Below are 19,288 nucleotides of genomic sequence, written 5' to 3'. Positions count from 1 at the left end.
ACCTCCCACTGGGGATGTGCCCGCAACCCAGGTACATGCCCTTGACCGGAATCGAACCTGGGACCTTTCAGTCCGCAGGCCGACGCTCTATCCACTGAGTCAAACCGGTTTTGGCCCGAAAATTCTTCACATGGTCTCTTGGGACCACTTGTAAGCTGTTTTTCTCTACAGTCCAAAGACAAGAAAAAGTCTCTGATTTGAAATCAGAACCGATCTGCTGCTCTGCTAGCCACAGGTCGAATATTGCCATAAACCTTTGATGGAGGATTTCCCAGGATGAGGTTGCAAATGGCAGTTCTTGCCATCTTGATGTTTTGGAAAGAGCCAAGGATATGAGCTTTCACATCAGCTAGAACTATCCGCGTCTGTGTCACATTCTCTATGGTGAATTTGGTTTTTCCTCCTTTGCCAGCGATTCTCCCTATTGCCCTTGACCGGTGGTCTCCCTTTAGAGGCTTCACATCTGTAATTTCAAAGGACTCTAAGAAGAGGTCATCCAACCTAATGAGAGCAAGTGCATCCTCTACCTGAAACCCGAGAATAAAGGCTTTCACAAAATAGGCGGCTTTTGTCAGAGCGCTAACATCCTTGGTTTCTTTACAAGTCCTGATTTCTACATTCCCCGATTTCAAGTTAAAGCGAATATGAAGTCCAAATGTTCTACCATAGGAGTAAATGTCTTCATTCAGTTCTCTTTCAATGGTGTGTATCTGTTAGCTGGGACTGGAATTTTCCTTGTTTCTTCTTTCCCATCAAGGAACCCGTCCCCGGAGAGGGGCAGGAACACCGGCCTCTTCTACGGCTGGGCCTCCTCGGTGTCCATGTGGCTCGCGTCCCTGCCCTCCCCCGCCACGCACAGCTTCTCCGCCAGCTTTTTCTTCGCCTTCCGGCCACCCTTGCGGGTGACCTGGGTGAAACCGTCCTCGGCCATAGCGCTCTGTGCCTCCATTGCTGCGGCCATCCTCAGGAATCTCCAGCCTCCGCAGGTGCTTCCGGGTGGAACACTTGCGCTGCTGCACTGCCGGCATACTGTTCTTAATATGTTTGCTCCCCTTCTTAGCACTATGTGTTTTAACCAAGGTCACCTCTCTGAGAAAGGTTGTTTCCCCAGATGGGGATTTTTCCCTGGAGTTAGGGAGGGAACAAAACCCCTGAACTAAGTGCTAGGCGGGTAATCACTTTAACTATGAACAATCATGCTTAAGCTACATAATCTTTACTTAGGATAATCTCCTTCAGTTACTTCCTTGTAGCTTAACAGAACAATCAGGTAACCTGGGAATGGAGATAAGAAACGCCCTAACCTTTGTAATAGAATGGATAGGATTAAAATCAACTGGTATAAATTCAGATGTAACAGGAGAAATAAAGTCAGAATGTGGCTAGGCTGCTGATCAACTGAACACTGCCTCCGTGTCATTCCTTCTTCACCGACTCCATCCACACCTTTGGGAACCCCTGGACCTGCTGGGGTTGGATCGCAACAGTACCCAGCGTATACAATGTATTCCAGTTTCTACAATGTACCCAGCGTCTACAATGTATCCAGCATCGACAATGTACCCAGCATCGAAGGTATATCCAGCATCGACAATGTACCCAGCGTCTACAATGTACCCAGCAATGACAGCATATCCAGGGATGACAGTGTATCCAGCGTCGACAGTGTATCCAGCATCGACAGTGTATCCAGCGTTGACAGTGTACCCAGCATCTACAATGTACCCAGTGACGACAGCATATTTAGGGACGACAGTGTATCCAGTGTCGACAGTGTATCCAGCGTCGACAATGTACCCAGCGTCTACAATGTATCCAGCGTTGACAGTGTACCCAGCGTCTACAATGTACCCAGCGTCTACAATGTACCCAGCGACGACAGCGTATCCAGGGACGACAGTGTATCCAGCGTCGACAGTGTATCCAGCGTTGACAGCGTATCCAGCGTTGACAGCGTATCCAGGGACGACAGTGTATCCAGTGTCGACAGTGTACCCAGCGTCTACAGTGTACCCAGCGTCAAAGGTATATCCAGCATCGACAATGTACCCAGCGTCTACAATGTATCCAGTGTCAACAGTGTACCCAGCGTCTACAATGTACCCAGCGTCGACAGCGTATCCAGGGACGACAGTGTATCCAGCGTCGACAGTGTACCCAGCGTTGACAGTGTACCCAGCGTCTACAATGTATCCAGTGTCGACAGTGTACCCAGCGACGACAGTGTATCCAGCGATGACAGCATATCCGGGGACGACAGCGTATCCAGCGATGACAGTGTACCCAGTGTCTACAGCGTACCCAGTGTCTACAGTGTACCCAGCGTCGACAGTGTATCCAGCGTCTACAGTGTATCCAGAGTCTACAGTGTATCCAGTGACTACAATGTATCCAGCGTCAACAATGTACCCAGAGTCAACAGTGTATCCAGCGTCTACAATGTATCCAGCGACTACAATGTATCCAGCGTCAACAATGTACCCAGCATCGACGATGTACCCAGCGTCGAAGGTACATCCAGCGTCTACTGTACCCAGCGTCTACAATGTACCCAGTGTCTTCAGTGTATCCAGTGTCGACAGTGTATCCAGCGTTGACAGTGTATCCAGTGAGAACAGTTTACCCAGTGTCTACAGTGTATCCAGTGTCTACAATGTATCCAGCGCCTACAATGTATCAGTAAAATATCCAAAACACCACAGCAAACAGCCTGTATGTGAAGAGGGAGAACAGTCGGTATAAGTAGACACAGAGATAACCCAGACTTTTGAATTAGCAAACAAGGACTTAAGGTTACTCTTATAAACATGACAAAAAGAACCTTCAGGAAAAGCGAGCTGTAATGGTGGCAGACACAGGAAATTTCTGGGTGATACTAGTATATATAAAGGAGAATACAGCAGAGAGATGGAAACCTGAGGGAGGAGGGTGAAAAAGTGCCTTAAGAGATACATCAGCCCAAAGCAACTTGTGGTTCCTGTTGGGATCCTGATTGAAATAAAGCGACTGTAAGAACAAAACAGTGATTGTTACACATTTTAAATCCATTCAGCTGTCCTTCACACATGCTCACTTCCCTTGCTATGATGTTAGCAATGATCATTTTTTGCTGCATGCAAGTTAACAGCCTTCTTCACAGTGGAGCTAGTGGTCTTGAGAGTGAGTTTGGAGCCAGGCTCTTTAGGTGGAAATCTCAGATCTGTCACATAAGAGCAAGTTGTTTTTTTTTTTTTTTTTTTTTTAACTTTTCATTGATTTCCTCATATACGAAATGGTGGATAACAATGTGCCAACTCATGAGGTTGTCATGGGTTTAAGTTAACTAAAACTGCTTAGGACAATGCCTGGAAAATAAAGGGTGCTCTACAGATGTTTGCTATTGTCACTATCTTTCTCATTAGTTATTTCAAATCTGCTAAGGATTTAAAAACCAGATAGTCAGACTTATTTGAACTCTGAAGAAGATAAAACTAAATGATCTTTGCGTAAATGCCTAACCAACTAGGCCCTGAGTAAAATGTGTGAGTGTCAGTGCAGCCAACTTGTTCAGGTAGAAAAAAGCTTTAATGAGGCATCATTCTGTTACAAAGGGCTACTTATCTGACCTGCTTCTGCTGATAAACAGAATCTTGACTCCGATGATTGATTTAGACAGAGAATTTCAATGTTATGCAAAGTATCCCTTAATCAAGTCTTTATAGTGACAGCAAAACATGAAGTGAAAATGGCTCCACCTGAGATATAAGCATACTCAGGAGTAGCTATATTAAGCACAATAATGCTCAGAACAAACTTTCCTATGCTGTGTGCTTCTGATGTTAATTTCTAACATGCTATGTTCAGGAACCAGTGGCACCCTTTGTCACTAGTGGATAAAGGCAATGTCTCTGTCCCCATTCAGTTTAATCCTCTTCTTCCATCACCCCAATTTTCACAAGCTTCAGCAGTGGTTTCATTCATTTCGATATCCTTCCTTTTTGTTTTTGTTTTTTCAGACAGATCCATGCAGTGCTGAAATTCCCGGTGCACAGTTGACTTTGGCCTTATTCTTAGACAAGGTTTCTGTCTCTGGGGTGACAATGAGTGGAGGTTATGATGCTCAGCACATAACAGTTTCTCAATAAATATTTATTAAACAAATGGATAATTGCTCTAGCTTTCAGTGGGAAGAGAATAATGCATATGGCCTAGGAAAACTCCCTGCCGTTACTCAGATAGCATTGACCCTACAATGTTGTGATTTTTATGCCACACCATCCAAAACCATTCTGGCTTCTCCAGCCAGAACTCTTACTGTTTAATTCAAATATGTAACCATCTATGCACGAGGCTATATATGCAGAAACTGTGTGACACTTACTCTGTTGGGTCAGAGGTATTTTTTGCTTGGTTTGACTGGATGGGTCACATTGTTCGGTAACAGATTGCAGATTGTGGTTGTTAAGCGTATTAAATCTGCTTACATTGAATTTTCTATTTATATTGCTTGAAATTTTGAACTCATATATTTATTTATGGTCAATCTTTTCTCACAAGTGCAATAGCATCAAGTGCACTAAGAGCAATGTTTTTATTAAAATTTCTAGAGGTTATAATAAATATGTGATTCAAACAAAAACAATACAGTAGTTAAGAAATATGTGATGTAAACTCAGGACTATTTTCAAAACAAACTTCAAGGTTTGCCATGAGTGAATAAACTTAAAATTTAGTTGCTCCATCTAGTGGTGAACTGTTATATGACGTTAGTGAAAACATTTTCGTTTTTAATGTTGACTTTATTCAGATTTTGTTGTGGTAAGTGGAAAAGGGTATTTAATAGGCAATCTTATTGTGCCACTTATTGTAACAGGAATTACTCCACATAAAAATAATTGTCTTTACTTAATGAATCTAAATAGACAAGCACATTTGCTAACCAACTCAAATTTCAAACAAGTATTTCTTCCTCAATCTGTCTAGGAACTAGCATCAACATTGATATTTGTGTCTATTCCTATATTTTAAATCCATATATCATCCAGAAAATAATAAAAACAATTTAACCCACCCAACTTAATAAGCCCTGAAAAGTGCTCTGAGTTGAATGGAAAATATCAATATTTTAAAAAGCTATTTAGAAATCAAGATTACACGTATTCCTGAATGTAATAAGTTGTGGTTAACAGGGCTGTAGGTCAGCTACTTGGGTTTGAATTCTGACACCAGCACTTATTAGCTGTGTGGCCTTTGTGTCTCAGTTCCTTCATCTGTAAAATGAAAGTAATACTGCCCCTCTCCTAGTGTTGTCAGGTGAAATTCGACATTAGATGGAAAGCATTTGGAACTATGTCTGATACAAAATAAGTCAATTTTCCTAGTATCATTTCTGATGTTCTGCATATTCATGGATTCCTTTCCTTTCCTTTCCTTTCCTTTCCTTTCCTTTCCTTTTCTTCCCTTTCTTTTATAAATCTTTATTGTTGAAAGTATTACGTATGTCCCCCTCTCCCCTCTTGCCCTCTCCCATCCCACCCCCACTTCATGGGTTTCTTAATGTTGTTTCAGTGGATAGTTGAATTGTGGTAAGTAGTCAGGTGTCCATTGGGGAAGCCATTGGGAATTGCTTGCTCCCCTGACTCAGTGGTGTTCCCACTCTGTGAGGGACGCTTCACTGCAATATCTTGTCACCCAAGTACATTCTCCAAAATTATTTATATGGTCAATCATTTCCCTTTCCAAATTCAGCTTTTTCTCTCAGAATTCGAGCACTCAATTGGGAAGCAGAGGTGGTGTGCTTGCTCCTGGGTATGACCAAAGCCTGTTAATTTTCTCCTCAGAGAAAGTAGAGGGACAGATTTCATGAAGCTATTTACATACATATTCCAGGAAAAGAGCACACTGGATTGACCAGTTAGACTACATTTTCCTTCATTCTTAGAAGGGTGTCTGCCATGCAGATCCCTTCCTTCCAGGATCTAACTTCCGATTTCCTTAAGAGCATGGATTGTGGAGCCAGAAGTGCCTAGTTTTAAATCTTAGTTTCGCCATTTAATAGTAGAGTAACTTCAACAAATTATTGACCTCTGTAGGCCCTTATTTATTTATTTGTAAAAAGAAAACCATAGAATCTATCTCAAAAGTTGTTCCGCAGCCCTGACCAGTTTGGCTCAGTGGATAGAGCATCAGCCTGAGGACTGAAATGTCCTGGGTTCAATTCTAGGGCATGTACCTCGGTTGCAGGCTTGATTCCCTGCCCTATTTGGGGCACATGCAGGAGGCAACCAATTGATGTGTCTCTCTCATCATTGGTATTTCTATCTCTCTCTCTCTCCCTCTCCCTTTCTCTCTGAAATCAATAAAAATATATATTTTTTAAAAAAGTTGTACTGAAAATTAAACTACTGTGCATACAGCATTTAGATTAGTGCCTGGCATGTAGTAAGCCAGATATCAGTTAACTGTGACAGTTATTATTTGTGAATATTCATTATTCAGTGGATAATAAAATGTATCTCTTAGAAATTTCAAAATCAACACAATCCAAGGCTTGTTCTTTCACTTTCATCTTTTGTGACTTTTTTTATATACTCTCTTCTTGACTCCAGTCTTCAATTTTCTTTGCCTCTTCCCAATCTTTATTTCCAATATTTCTTCTTAGATAATATTGTCTACTTCAGAAACTCTCTCTTTCTGTTGATACATTTTTCTCCAACCCTTTTAACTTCTTTTTTAAAAAAATTATTTTATTGCTTAAAGTATTACAAAGTATTACATAGGTCTCCTTTTTTTTCCCACCCTTGACAATCCTCTGGCCTCCCCTACCCTCCAGTGTCTTATGCCCATTGGTTATGCTTATATGCATGCAAACAAGTCCTTCGGTTGATCTCTTACACTCCCTTCCTAACCCCCAACCCTCCCCGACCTTCCCCCTGTAGCTGTAGTTTGACAGTCTGTTCGAGGCTGCTCTGCCTCTGTATCTATTTTTGTTCATAAGTTTATAATGGTCTTTATTATCCATAAATGAGTGAGATCATGTGGTATTTTTCCTTTATTGACTGGCTTATTTCACTTAGCATATGCTGTCCAGTTCCATCCATGCTGTTGCAAATGGTAAGAGTTCCTTCTATTTTACAGCAGCATAGTATTCCATTGTGTAGATGTACCACAGTTTTCTAATCCATTCATCTACTGATGGGCACTTAGGCTGTTTCCAGATCTTAGCTATGGTGAATTGTGCTGCTATGAACATAGGGGTGCATATATCCTTTCTGATTGGTGTTTCTGGTTTCTTGGGATATATTCCTAGAAGTGGGATCACAGGGTCAAATGGGAGTTCCATTTTTAGTTTTTTGAGGAAATTCCATACTGTCTTCCACAGTGGCTGCACCAGTCTGCATTCCCACCAGCAGTGCACAAGTGTTCCTTTTTCTCCACATCCTCTCCAGCACTTGTCGTTTGTTGATTTGTTGATGATAGCCATTCTGACAGGTGTGAGATGGTACCTCGTTGTTGTTTTGATTTGCATCTCTCGGATGATTAGTGACTTTGAGCAAGTTTTCATATGTCTCTCGGCTTTCTGAATGTCCTCTTTCGAAAAGTATCTATTTAGGTCCTTTGCCCATTTTTTTAATTGGATTGTTTATCTTCATTTTGTTAAGTTGTATGAGTTCCCTATAAATTTTGGAGATTAAACCCTTATCGGTGATAACATTTACAAATATGTTCTCCCATGCAGTGGGCTTTCTTGTTGTTTTGTTGATGGTTTCTTTTGCTATACAGAAGCTTTTTATTTTGATGTAGTCCCATTTGTTTATTTTCTCTTTAGTTTCCACCCTTTTAACTTCTTGCCAGAAAATTACACAAGGACAAAAACTATATATATTTTTATATATATTTATGATACTTTGCACAGAGCTAGATCCACAGTAGGTTCCCAATAAACATTAATGAATAAAATGTGCAGAAAAACATAGTTGCAATTGCACCTGAAATTGGTGATTGCCCAAGAATGCTCACTATTAAAATTGTCATTTACTCAGTGTCTATTAAATGCTAGGCAATGTACTAAGAGTTTTATGTAGTATGATCTCATTAAATGACATCAACAATTTGGGAGGTGAATCCTATTAATTTTATTTTACAATTTAGGAAACTGAGTTTCAGAAAATATACTTGTTCAAGGTGTCACTGTTAATGGCCAAAGCCCCTTCTCCTGAAAGAACCCCTATTGGTTATTGGACAACTGCATTTATTCCTCTTAGTATGTCGGTTCAGGATGGGCCACATTTCTTTTGTCTACTCTCTCCTACAGGTAAGTGTCTTTGCTGAACTTCCACAGAGAACTATACATTTGAGAGGCTGTAAATTCAAATACGCCAAGCTGCCACAGGGAGAACAGTATTTATTGTGTTGAGGGCATGCACCGTGTCCAAAAGATCAGATCTGACCTAACTCAAGCCCAATGTTGTCGGCAGGAAAGCTAACCCAGTATTGACAGACACTCTAATTTTAAATCTTGAATTTTGTGTATAACCTTTAAATTCAAAACCTGAATTTTAAACGTTGGCCCAAAGTTTAAAAGAACACCGTGCAGGCCAAACAAAACAGGCTTATGGACCTCACCTAGCCTTGGGCACTGTTTTGTAACCTCTGACTTATACAGTAAAAACAGCCAAGTTCCTGGTTTTTCTGCTGTGTGACTAAGCTCCATGCCCAATGACATGCACAGGTATAAGCTGCAAATGTCTGTCACTGGCCTGGGCCTACGTGACCAATACCAGGAACCATTGCTCATTTATCAGCAAACTGATCGCTATGTAGAATTTTAAAATGTTTTCCTCTTTTACTGTTTTTTTTGTGTGTGTTTTTTTTCCTCCTTTTTCTTCTTCCTTTCTTTTGGATGCTGGCTGTGACGGGGAGCCTGATCATTTCTCTCTGCAACAAACTTAACCATGTTCTTGACTTGGAATACCTCCCTGCATCTATGGGCTTCCCAAATAAATATTTTTAAATTTTAATTCTCTGTGAAGAAAAACAACTGCTCATAGTAATTCATTTGATGGGGTGAGAGACTAAATAGAAATAACCGAATCTCTTAGAAGGTTAAAAAAAAAAAAATGAAAAGAGCTCCACTGAGGGAGAAAAGGAGAGAAGGGATGGATCAGCACCCTGTTTTTAGTCACCTCAGATTAGTTGGGTTCTAAATCTTCATCTCTGTTCCTGACCTTTCTTTGAATCTGCTAATCCTCTAACAGTCGAGGCAACATTCCAGGCTCCCACAAGGATAGCGATCTTGTCTGTCTTGTCACACCAGTATCCCCAAGTCTAGCAGGTTGCCTTAACACAAAGTAAGGAGTCAATAAAAACAGGATGGTGCAAAAGTAGGATTACAGTTATGAGTACACGAAACACAGTTTATTCTTGTATTCTTATTTATGAATTACTATATTATTTCCATATGAACAACTGTAAACCTACTTTTGCCCCACCCTGTATTTGTTAATTGACTCCTGGATGTTTCCCTTGTATGTCATTCTGCCACCCCAAATCGAGTACGTCCAAATCTAATGTTTCTCAAAATCATCTCCTTTCTGAACATCCCAATTTCTATAAATGCAGTTACTATTTTCTCATTTACTCATGCTGGGAAGCATCGAGACATCTTTGAAATCCATCCTCCCCCGCTCTCTGCCTCATTTCCCCCATGCTGTCAGTCACCAAGACCTATGAATCATCTGTCATATGTCTGCCCTTTCCTCCACGTCTCTCTCGTTCAAGCCCTTGTTACCTCATGCAACCCAGGACTATTGCCAGAGTTACTTAACTTCTCTCAGATCTTGTGTCTTCCCCTCCCTAATCTATTCTGTTTATCACAAGAATCCACATTTTCCAGGACTTTAGCCTCTTACTAAGAAGGCTTTGTGCTTTCCTATTATTTGTTACTAAGTCCAAACTCAGCTTTTCATTGTAGACCAGTCACAATTTATTCATACCTGCCAGCCCAGTAGGTAGGTATTAATTTCCATTGTGCGCTTACCTAAACCCTCTGCTTTGGTCAGAATGGCTACATTGGCAGGGCCTGAAAAGGCTGAGCACAGACTTCCTTTTTCTTTTCTACTAATGGTGTTTTCTTAGATTCTTCCCTTTAAATAAATCTTACCCCAAATTTCTGTTCTATACTAGTTTTTTGGTGAGACAAATATTTGTCTTATTTTCCTTCTCTTCTGCCCCCAATATGAACTTCCCTGACACTCTACCGCACTCACTTTATCATAGGTATGGAATGCATTTCATATACTGTTTTGTAGAAAGTCGGAAGTCTATTGTAGTCCAGCATATAAACTCTGGAGCCAGGCAACCGGCTTCAAATCCTGGTCCTACCACTCGTTATCCTGGTGATTTCAGTCAAGTTACTAAACCTCTCTGTGCCCTTCTACTTCGCATTCGAGATAAAAATAATTCTAACATGCTAAGATTGCAGAGAGGATTAAATGAATCATTGCATGTAAAACAATGTTTGGCACAAGGTGAGCAGTGATTAATAATAATAATAATAATAAATGCTATTTTTATGTGAATGATATTTTTTTTATTACTGATTTATAAGCTTTTCTTTTTTAAATTAAATCTTTATTGTTCAGATTATTACAGTTGTTCCTCTTTTTCCCCCCCATAGCTCCCCTCCTCCCAGTTCCCACCCCACCCTCCACCCTTAACCCCCCCTCCCCCACCCCCGCTGTCCTCATCCATAGGTGCACGATTTTTGTCCAGTCTCTTCCCGCATCCCCCACACCCCTTTCTCCCCCAAGAATAGCCAGTCCACTCCCTTTCTATGCCCCTGATTCTATTATAATCACCAGTTTATTCTGTTCATCAGATAAGTTATTCACTTGATTTTTAGATTCACTTGTTGATAGATGTGTATTTGTTGTTCATAATTTATATCTTTACCATTTTCTCCTTCTTCCTCTTCTTAAAGGATACCTTTCAGCATTTCATATAATACTGGTTTGGTGGTGTTGAACTCCTTCAGCTTTTTCTTATCTGTGAAGCTCTTTATCTGACCTTCAATTCTGAATGATAGCTTTTCTGGATAAAGTAATCTTGGTTGTAGATTCTTGGCATTCATCACTTTGAATATTTCTTGCCACTCCCTTCTGGCCTGCAAGGTTTCTGTTGAGAAATCAGCTGACAGTTGTATGGGTACTCCCTTGTAGGTAACTGAGTTTCTTTCTCTTGCTGCTTTTAAGATTCTCTCTTTGTCTTTTGCTCTTGGCATTTTAATTATGATGTGTCTTGGTGTGGTCCTCTTTGGATTCCTTTTGTTTGGAGTTCTCTGTGCTTCCTGGACGTGTAAGTCTATTTCTTTCACCAGGTAGGGGAAGTTTTCTGTCATTATTTCTTCAAATAGGTTTTCAATATCTTGCTCTCTCTCTCCTTCTGGCACCCCTATAATTTGGATGTTGGTACGCTTGAAGCTGTCCCAGAGGCTCCTTACATTGTCTTCGGATTTTTAGATTCTTTTTTGATTTTGCTTTTCCAGTTGGGTGTTTTTTGCTTCTTCATATTTCAAATTCTTTGACTTGATTCTTGCGATCCTCTAGTCTGCTGTTGGAACTCTGTATAATATTCTTTATTTCAGTCAGTGTATGCTTAATTTCTAGTTGGACCTTTTTCATATCCTCGAGGGTCTCACTAGATTTCTTGAGGGTCTCACTAAATTTATCGGCGGTTTCTAGAAAATTCTTGAAAAACCTTAAAAGTGTGGTTTTGAACTCTATATCCAGTAGTTTGCTTTCCTCCATTTCTGTCATTTGTGACCTGTTTCTTTATCTCCACATTTTTTATACTTCCCTGTGTTGATAGAGTGGCTTTGTGTGCTAGGTGTCTTATAGGGCCCAGTGGCTCAGTCTCCCCAATTACCTGAGGTGGACACTCTTGGTGCACCCCTTTGTGGGCTTTGTGCACAGTCTTGTTGTAGTTAAGCCTTGATTGTTGTAGGTATCACTGGGAGGAATTGACCTCCAGGCCAATTGGCTGTGAGAATCAGCTGTGTCTACAGTGGGAGAACTTCTGTGCTGGAGACACCCTTATGGGGCAAGACTTGCTTCAGTGGGGCTTTGGTGCTCACTGAGTCTGTCCCCTGAGTGTGTCCCTTATGGATCTGAGGAGTTGTAGTCCGGCTCTTGGATCTAAGAAGGTGCTAATTTAGCCTCTGCCTGAGGATACCCAGCAGGAGCTACGAAGAGATCTGCAGATTCCCCTTTCTTGTTTGGGGTTTGGAGGTGCCCAGATGAAGCCCAGCTGTGAAGCAATGCAAGCTGCTGTGGGGCCTTGGGCCTTCTCTTGGAGGTTCTGGGTCTGTCTGGCCCAGCTGCAGTTTGTTAGGTAATTTTCAGATTGCAAAGGGCTAGGGCATTCATATGCAAAAGCCTCTGCCACAGCTTGGGTTGGTCGGGGTCTCAGGGGATCAACAGGGCAGAGCAAACAGCTATGGCTGATCCTCAGCCCTGCCCTAAGTGGTCTGGCCACTTAGTGTCCTGGTAATTGCTGCAAGCACCTCTGAGAGGAAGCCGCCCTCGAGTTCCAAGTTCTGCCCACTGCCAGACAGTCCAGTTTCTCCCTGTATGAGTCTGGGTCCCCAGAGACTTCCCAGAACTGGATTTCAGAGCAGTCGGGGGCTTGAGACTCCCTCCCGATTAAAAAAGACTGCCACCTCCTCAGTTGCCAGCCCTTTCTGCGTGCGCCTCCATACCTCTGCACTTTTACTTCCGCAGCTCCTCTGAGTCTCAGTGTGCTTTTCTCTTTCCTTCTAGTTGTAGAATTTCCACTCAGCCAGCCTTCCTGTGGTTCTGGATGATGTCGGTTTTGTCTTTTCGTTGTATTTTTGAAGTGGTTGTGGGAGGCAGCAATTTCCGGTGTTTACCTATGCCGCCATCTTGGTTTTTCTGTAATTCCCAGGGAGGATAGAAGTTCAAAGCTCTTCAGCATCACATTTAGGTACAGCTGTCTCTGACCCTCATCAAGGAGGCTCCATTCCTCCCTGGAGAAGTACAAGGCAATGTCCTCAAAGGTTACGCCAACCTCAGCCTGTCTCCTCAGCGGGGGCGCTGCCATTGCACTCTGTGGGCTGAGCGGGGTGGAAGCGGTGTGAGTAGAACCTGCTGCAGGAATGGCGGTCCCTGTCCCGGCCCTGGCGTGGGTTCATGTGGCAACTCCCAGCTTCAATCGCACGTGGGAGCTGTGAGCACCACTGGAGGCTCACACCATTGGCTGTGTGGCAGGGAACACCACTCTGGGGCCTTCTCCAAGGGAGTGTGGACTTGGAAAACCTCACCGCCTGAGACAGAAATCTAAGAAGAGGAAATCCCGCCACAAGGATTACGGATCCCGCCCTACAGAAGCGGCCTATAAGCTTTTCTAAGGCAGAGATTTCCATACACTCCTTTGCCTTGAACAGAGAGTGTGATGCTGCATAAAAGTCTATAGAGGTCAGGAGACCAGGTGCATCAGATTAGGCAGGTGTCTCATCTTCTTTGACCCCCATTTGCTTATGTGTGAAATGGAAATAGCTTTTTCTCACATCTATATAGGGTATTGTTACAGTGTCTCATGTATAATAACTCATTTATTATCTGCCCACCTATGAGATATATGAGATAATTTACCTGAAGCAGGTTGGAAACTGAGGCATGCAGAGGTAAATTGTATTACTAAGGTGTTCAATAAGTGCTTTTTGAAGAATGAGATTAAATGTTTCTTTTTCTTTCTGCCCACTTTCTCCCAATGTAAACTTTATAAGAACAACTTCTTTTGATATTTTTGGTCGATAGTTTTCTCAGACTAATAGTCTGCTGTGGAGCACTCTTCCCCCTCCCCCCCAAAAACATTAGACGGTCAGGTGGTGAATGTGAATAGAGGCACCTGGCACTGTAATGGTACTAAGAGAAATAGTAGGAATTGCACAAATCTTTTAAAATAATGTTCTAATTCTTGTCTCTTTTCTGAGGTAAAAAGAGAGGTCAAATTTAGAAAAAGGAGAGTAGAGTAATTGAAGTATAGAAAACCAAATAGTCATTATCAGAGAAAAGAGAATTAGAAACTGAAACTGACACAAGGGCAATAAAGGTATTAGATTAAAAATGAACAAAAGGTGGAGCCCTGCAAAGTGAATATGATTTTTTAAAGGCAAGAAACTGTGACTCATTTAGTCTTTGAGAAGCAGAATATTATTGAAAACATAGTAAAAATAATGAGTACAGAAGGGTATATGGTATGGCCCACTGTGGGAATTTCTAGGCTGGCTTCTGCGCTAATTATTAAGTGTCCCAGCTCTCATTCCACATTCAAACTAAGCATCCATAAACTTCACTCTCTGGCAGGGTGAGACATAGGAAGATATTCAAATACCAAAGTAACTATGGAAATAGGAGGAACAAAGAAGAATTCTTGAAAGTCTCCAGGTAAAGATAAAAGAAAACAGAATAAAGAAGATCTCACAGCAGGAGTTGTGACAGATCTCCATATCGGAAGTCAGGAAGATGAAGTGGAACGAAGCCAAATCTCCACATCCAGGGAGATGGTCCATAGATTTCAACTACCCAGTTACCTTTCAGATAACTCGCTCAGGAGAACAGGACTGGAAACGCATGAAACATAAATTAAATTCTCAAAGTAAATGATGCAAACAGAGTAGCAAGAATTTTGAAAATGGTCTTACATTTTAAAGATTTTATAGACTGCCTGAATGTCTTAAATAACCTGGGGAAGAATGATCTTAGATTAACCAAATTCCAAGTATAAACATTATTCCCAAATGTTAGGAAAGCAAGCTTAATTTGCCTATAAATTTAATATATATATGTATATGTATTTGTGTATGTATATGTATATAATAAAAGCCTAAGCGACCGTTAGGGTGGAAAGACCAGAACAACAGGTCACTATGATGTGCACTGACCACCAGGGGGCAGACGCTGAACACAGGAGCTTCTCCCTGGTGGTCAGTGTGCTCCTACAAGGGAAATGCTGCTCAGCCAGAAGCCAGGCTCATGGCTGGCGATTGCAACAGTGGTGGTGGAAGCCTCTCCCACCTCTGTGGAAGCGCTAAGGAGCAGCGAGCTGAGCTGTAAGGAGCAAGCAGGCAGGCAGTAAGGAGCGAGGGGTCCTGGACTGGGAGAGCGATGTCTGCCTGCTGGCTTAGGCCCGATTCCCAAGGGGATCGGGCAGCTTGGGGACCAGGCCTAAGCTGGCAGGCAGACATCCCCCAAGGGGTCCCAGACTGCAAGAGGGCACAGGCCAGGCTGAGGGACCCCCGCCAGTGCACAAATTTCATGCACCGGGCCTCTAGTATGTATGTATGTATACACACACACACACACACACACATATGCATGTATATATACATATACATATATATATACATATATATGTATAAATTTTAAAGGAAGGTTATAGATTTCTGCCATACTGAATGAGAGGCTAGAGATACATTTTAGTATATGTTTAATATAAATGCCTTATTGGATCCCTATTATTATAGTCTGAAATTAGTGGTATGTTTTGGTGATTTATAGGTTATCTATTTCTACACAGCAAACATCCACATTTTTAAACATTTTCACATGATTTAGTATCCTTTTATTTGGCATGCTCACGAGGTCTCTTGAGGCCTAGGCTTGTAATTTATAGAATATCACTTCCTCCTCATACAGTCACATCAGGTCTTACCATGAGCCCCTATTCAAGAGGTGGGAAATTGACTACCCTCATTGTAGAGCTAGAAAAAAAAAATGGCTATTTGTCTTCTATCATAGGTATTCAGCTGAATCACAAATGGGAAAAGAGATATGAAAGATATGAAAGAATCGAATTTAAATAGAAAACTGCTAAATTATTGCAAAGCGTTATTATTAAGTAGCTGACTCGTTGTTCCGTTCCTCTTCTCCAGGTGTCCTCATTAGGAAGTCCAAGACTTCTTGCTGCAGGCATGCTGAACCATTCTGAAGCGTGTTTGTGGGCTTGGCCACTACTTATTTGTTTCTTGCTATTCGGTATCTCATGTATGAGTCTGCTACCAATTCAATAACATATGAAATGTACTGAATTTCAGAAAGAAAAATTTTCCTGTATGTTGTAAATCTTGTGATAATTGTCATTAGCTTAAGCACTGATCCATAGTTCAAAGGAAATAGTCAAGCAAAGAAAAAAAAAAGTAAGGTTGAATCACTTTATTGATTCAGCTCTGTGACATCCTCAAAAGAACTCAACAGTGACAACAGGACTGAGGGATCAGTGACTTTTTGTAATGAGCATCACCATAGTGGCAAATCCACAATGCAGGGTTCTCCTTTTCTGAGGAGCTCCCAATATGCACAGATAGGTCCTCTTCTTGCCCCCACCCGGACAACTCTCTCAATGATAGGAAAGGGTCCCCTGGACTATGGCTGCTTGGTTCAGGTCCATCATCTGACCCAAGTTGCTCCAGTTTGTTTCTCTCATGAACTGGAAATGCTGCCAGAAGAGCAACATTGTTATTGGAAGTTGTTGGTAGTTGAGACACATTGCAATACTCTGAAAGGAACACCTCCTGCAGAAGAAATACACGAAATTTCCCTAGTTTCTATCCTTTCTGAGGAACTAATTCTTCCTTGGATTTTGTCAGATATTCCAGTATTCTTGCAATTTAATCCTTGTTTTTGCTCAAGCTACTTGAATTGGTTTATGTTACTTGTTATCAAAAGAAACTTAACTAACAGAAGACAGCCACTACCATGGCTGAATGGTTAGAATAAAATGATTTATCTGAATGCAGTTTCATTGATTCATTCAACTGTCATGTATTGAGGACCTATTATGATTCAATCTCAGAGACAGGCACACAAGTGAGACAGGAGGAGGTGAGGGGAGGCAGTCATGCAGACTCTAAGTTGGGGTAATGTTCTAGTAGAGATACCTACAAAGCGATGTGGGAGGACAGATAAGGGCATAATGAACTCTTTGAGTAGTTTGGGGAACTGGGGTTAATCAGCTTGGAGAAGGATCTGAGCTAAGGACTAGCTCAAAGCTATACAGAAAATTCAAATCTCATTACATTGCAGTGACAGCAAATGAAGAATTTCTACATAGAGGCAGAAGACCAGCTGTTTTCAATATCCACTCAGCTCTGCTGAGTGGAAACTGATTTCAACAGCAGCATGAGAGATTTAGATTGCATATGAAAGAATTTCCTGACAGTGAGAGTTGTTAATGTTGGGAGATTGCAGACTCTTCTCCTCTAAAGGTTTAAAAAATAACGTAGCTCTTCATCTGCCTAGTATGGCATTATTGTCTAAAAGTAGGGAAATGGAAATAGTTGCTCAAGGTCTCCCCTAGCTTAGAGATTTTACAATTCTGTCACTTTTTAGAAAAACGTTATTGAATCAATGAAAAAAATGAAAGTACAGACAGAAAAGTAATGCAAAGGAATGGAAAAATGATCAAATAATTAATTATCTATTGGGTCAGGAGTGAGGAAGAAGTGAAGAGTCTAAAAAAGCTTCAATATTTTTTATGTTAGATATTATTTTAAAATCAGTCTATTGGTATTCTAGAACTCCCACATTGAGGCTTAACTAGCACCGAGCCCAGAGTACTTTAGTTTCTCTTAATTCACTTTAAAGCTAATCTCGTATGAGTGGGGAATGGGGTGATAAGGACACATATGTAATACCTTAATCAATAAAATACTTTAACCCTAAAAAAAGCTAATCTCATCCTATAGAATATTTTGTAAATAATTATACATTTCTTTTTATTGTGAACTTAAGCAAATTTATAAAATAAAACTGTCAAATGAGCATTAGCTCTCTGTATCACTCAGAATTTACCTCTGCCCTTTTCAAGGTTAGCTACCTACACTTTATAGTATTTTTGAATTCTGTTTTCTTTCACATGATTGATTTTATTTATATTTATGTATATGTTGATGTATTCCCTATACTTGCCACATTTAATAACACTTTAGCACAGGACTGTGAATCTATAGATGTTGATATGGGTAGTAAGTGGGGTAGCTGGAACTGAGTGAGAGGACAGATGCCCTGGGAGCATCTGTGATGGGATGAAATCATCATGGCTTCAAACCCATCACTGGAGCCTCCTCACCTAGCTAATCCATCCTTTCCTCCCCTCCCCTCCCCTCCCCTCCCCTTCCCTTCCTTTCCTTCCTTCCTTTTTTCCTTCCTAATACCCTTCCTCCCCATCCCCTGCCCCTTTCTTCCAACTCAAGAGACTAGAATGAACTTAAAATTAGAGCTTGTGTTCAGAGGCTTATAAATCCAGTTGGACTAAATGTAATGTATATGACTAGAAAATGGAATTAGAAAATTAAGTTAGGTAAAGTGATGTAGAATTTGCTAAGACCACGGAGTTTAGTTTATTGGGAAGTCATTGGGAAACACGAATACAGCATTTGAAAGATAAGCATGAAAATGGTGAATAGTGGGAGGCTCTTGAGGATGTTAATCAGTTTAAAAAGTCAGTTAAAGTGGGGAATCACTCAAAATAATATACCCTTTAACATTTATTTTACATTAAAAATCAAAGATATACAGACATATACCAATATTTTGATATTGGGTTAGGGGTTTAGTTTACTTTTTAAATGAGGAATCATTAATTGTTTTCTCCGTTGTGGGGTTTTTCTTTTCTTCAACTGTAAACATAATGTATTGTCCATGATTTCCAGTTTTGATTTATTGAAAGCCGGAAAAAAAAAAGTTTAAAGATAGAGTCTCCTTCCATCCCCCAACCTTTTACTCTTGTCTTACCTACTTCACTTTGACAACACTTTTTTTTTAAAAAATATATTTATTGATTCTATACAGAGAGGAAGGGAGAGGGATAGAGAACCAGAAACGTCGATGAGAGAGAAGCATCAATCAGCTGCCTCCTGCACACCCCTCACTGGGGATGAGCCTGCAACCAAGGTACATGCCCTTGACTGGAATCGAACCTGGGACCCTTCAGTCCCCAGGCCGACGCTCTATACAGTGAGCCAAACCAGCTAGGGCACAACACTTTTCTAAATATATAATTTTGTTATGATTCAGCTTAAATTTCAAACAAAAACTACATCTCTCTAGTTTTTCACATATACTTCATCAGTTTTTAAAAAAAAAATTTTTTTTTATTGATTTCAGAGAGGAAGGGAGAGGGAGAGACAGAAACATAAATGATGAGAGAATCATTGATTGGCTGCCTCTTGCATATCCCCTACTGGGGATTGAGCCCACAACCCGGGCATGTGCCCTTCACCAGAATTGAA

The 19,288-nt window shown here is 41.0% G+C and overlaps 1 pseudogene; it reads right to left on the bottom strand.

Moving 5' to 3' along the window:
• Nucleotides 1–203: 203 nt before the first annotated feature.
• Nucleotides 204–961, bottom strand: LOC139001878 (RNA-binding protein PNO1 pseudogene; annotated as a pseudogene).
• Between the last annotated feature and the right edge of the window lie 18,327 nt (nt 962–19,288).

Source organism: Myotis yumanensis, unplaced genomic scaffold (assembly GCF_028538775.1).
Source record: "Myotis yumanensis isolate MYYU_CA2020_CCGP unplaced genomic scaffold, mMyoYum1.0.hap1 SCAF_2, whole genome shotgun sequence".
Classification (NCBI taxonomy): domain Eukaryota; kingdom Metazoa; phylum Chordata; class Mammalia; order Chiroptera; family Vespertilionidae; genus Myotis; species Myotis yumanensis.
This window is presented reverse-complemented; position numbering and strand designations above follow the sequence as displayed.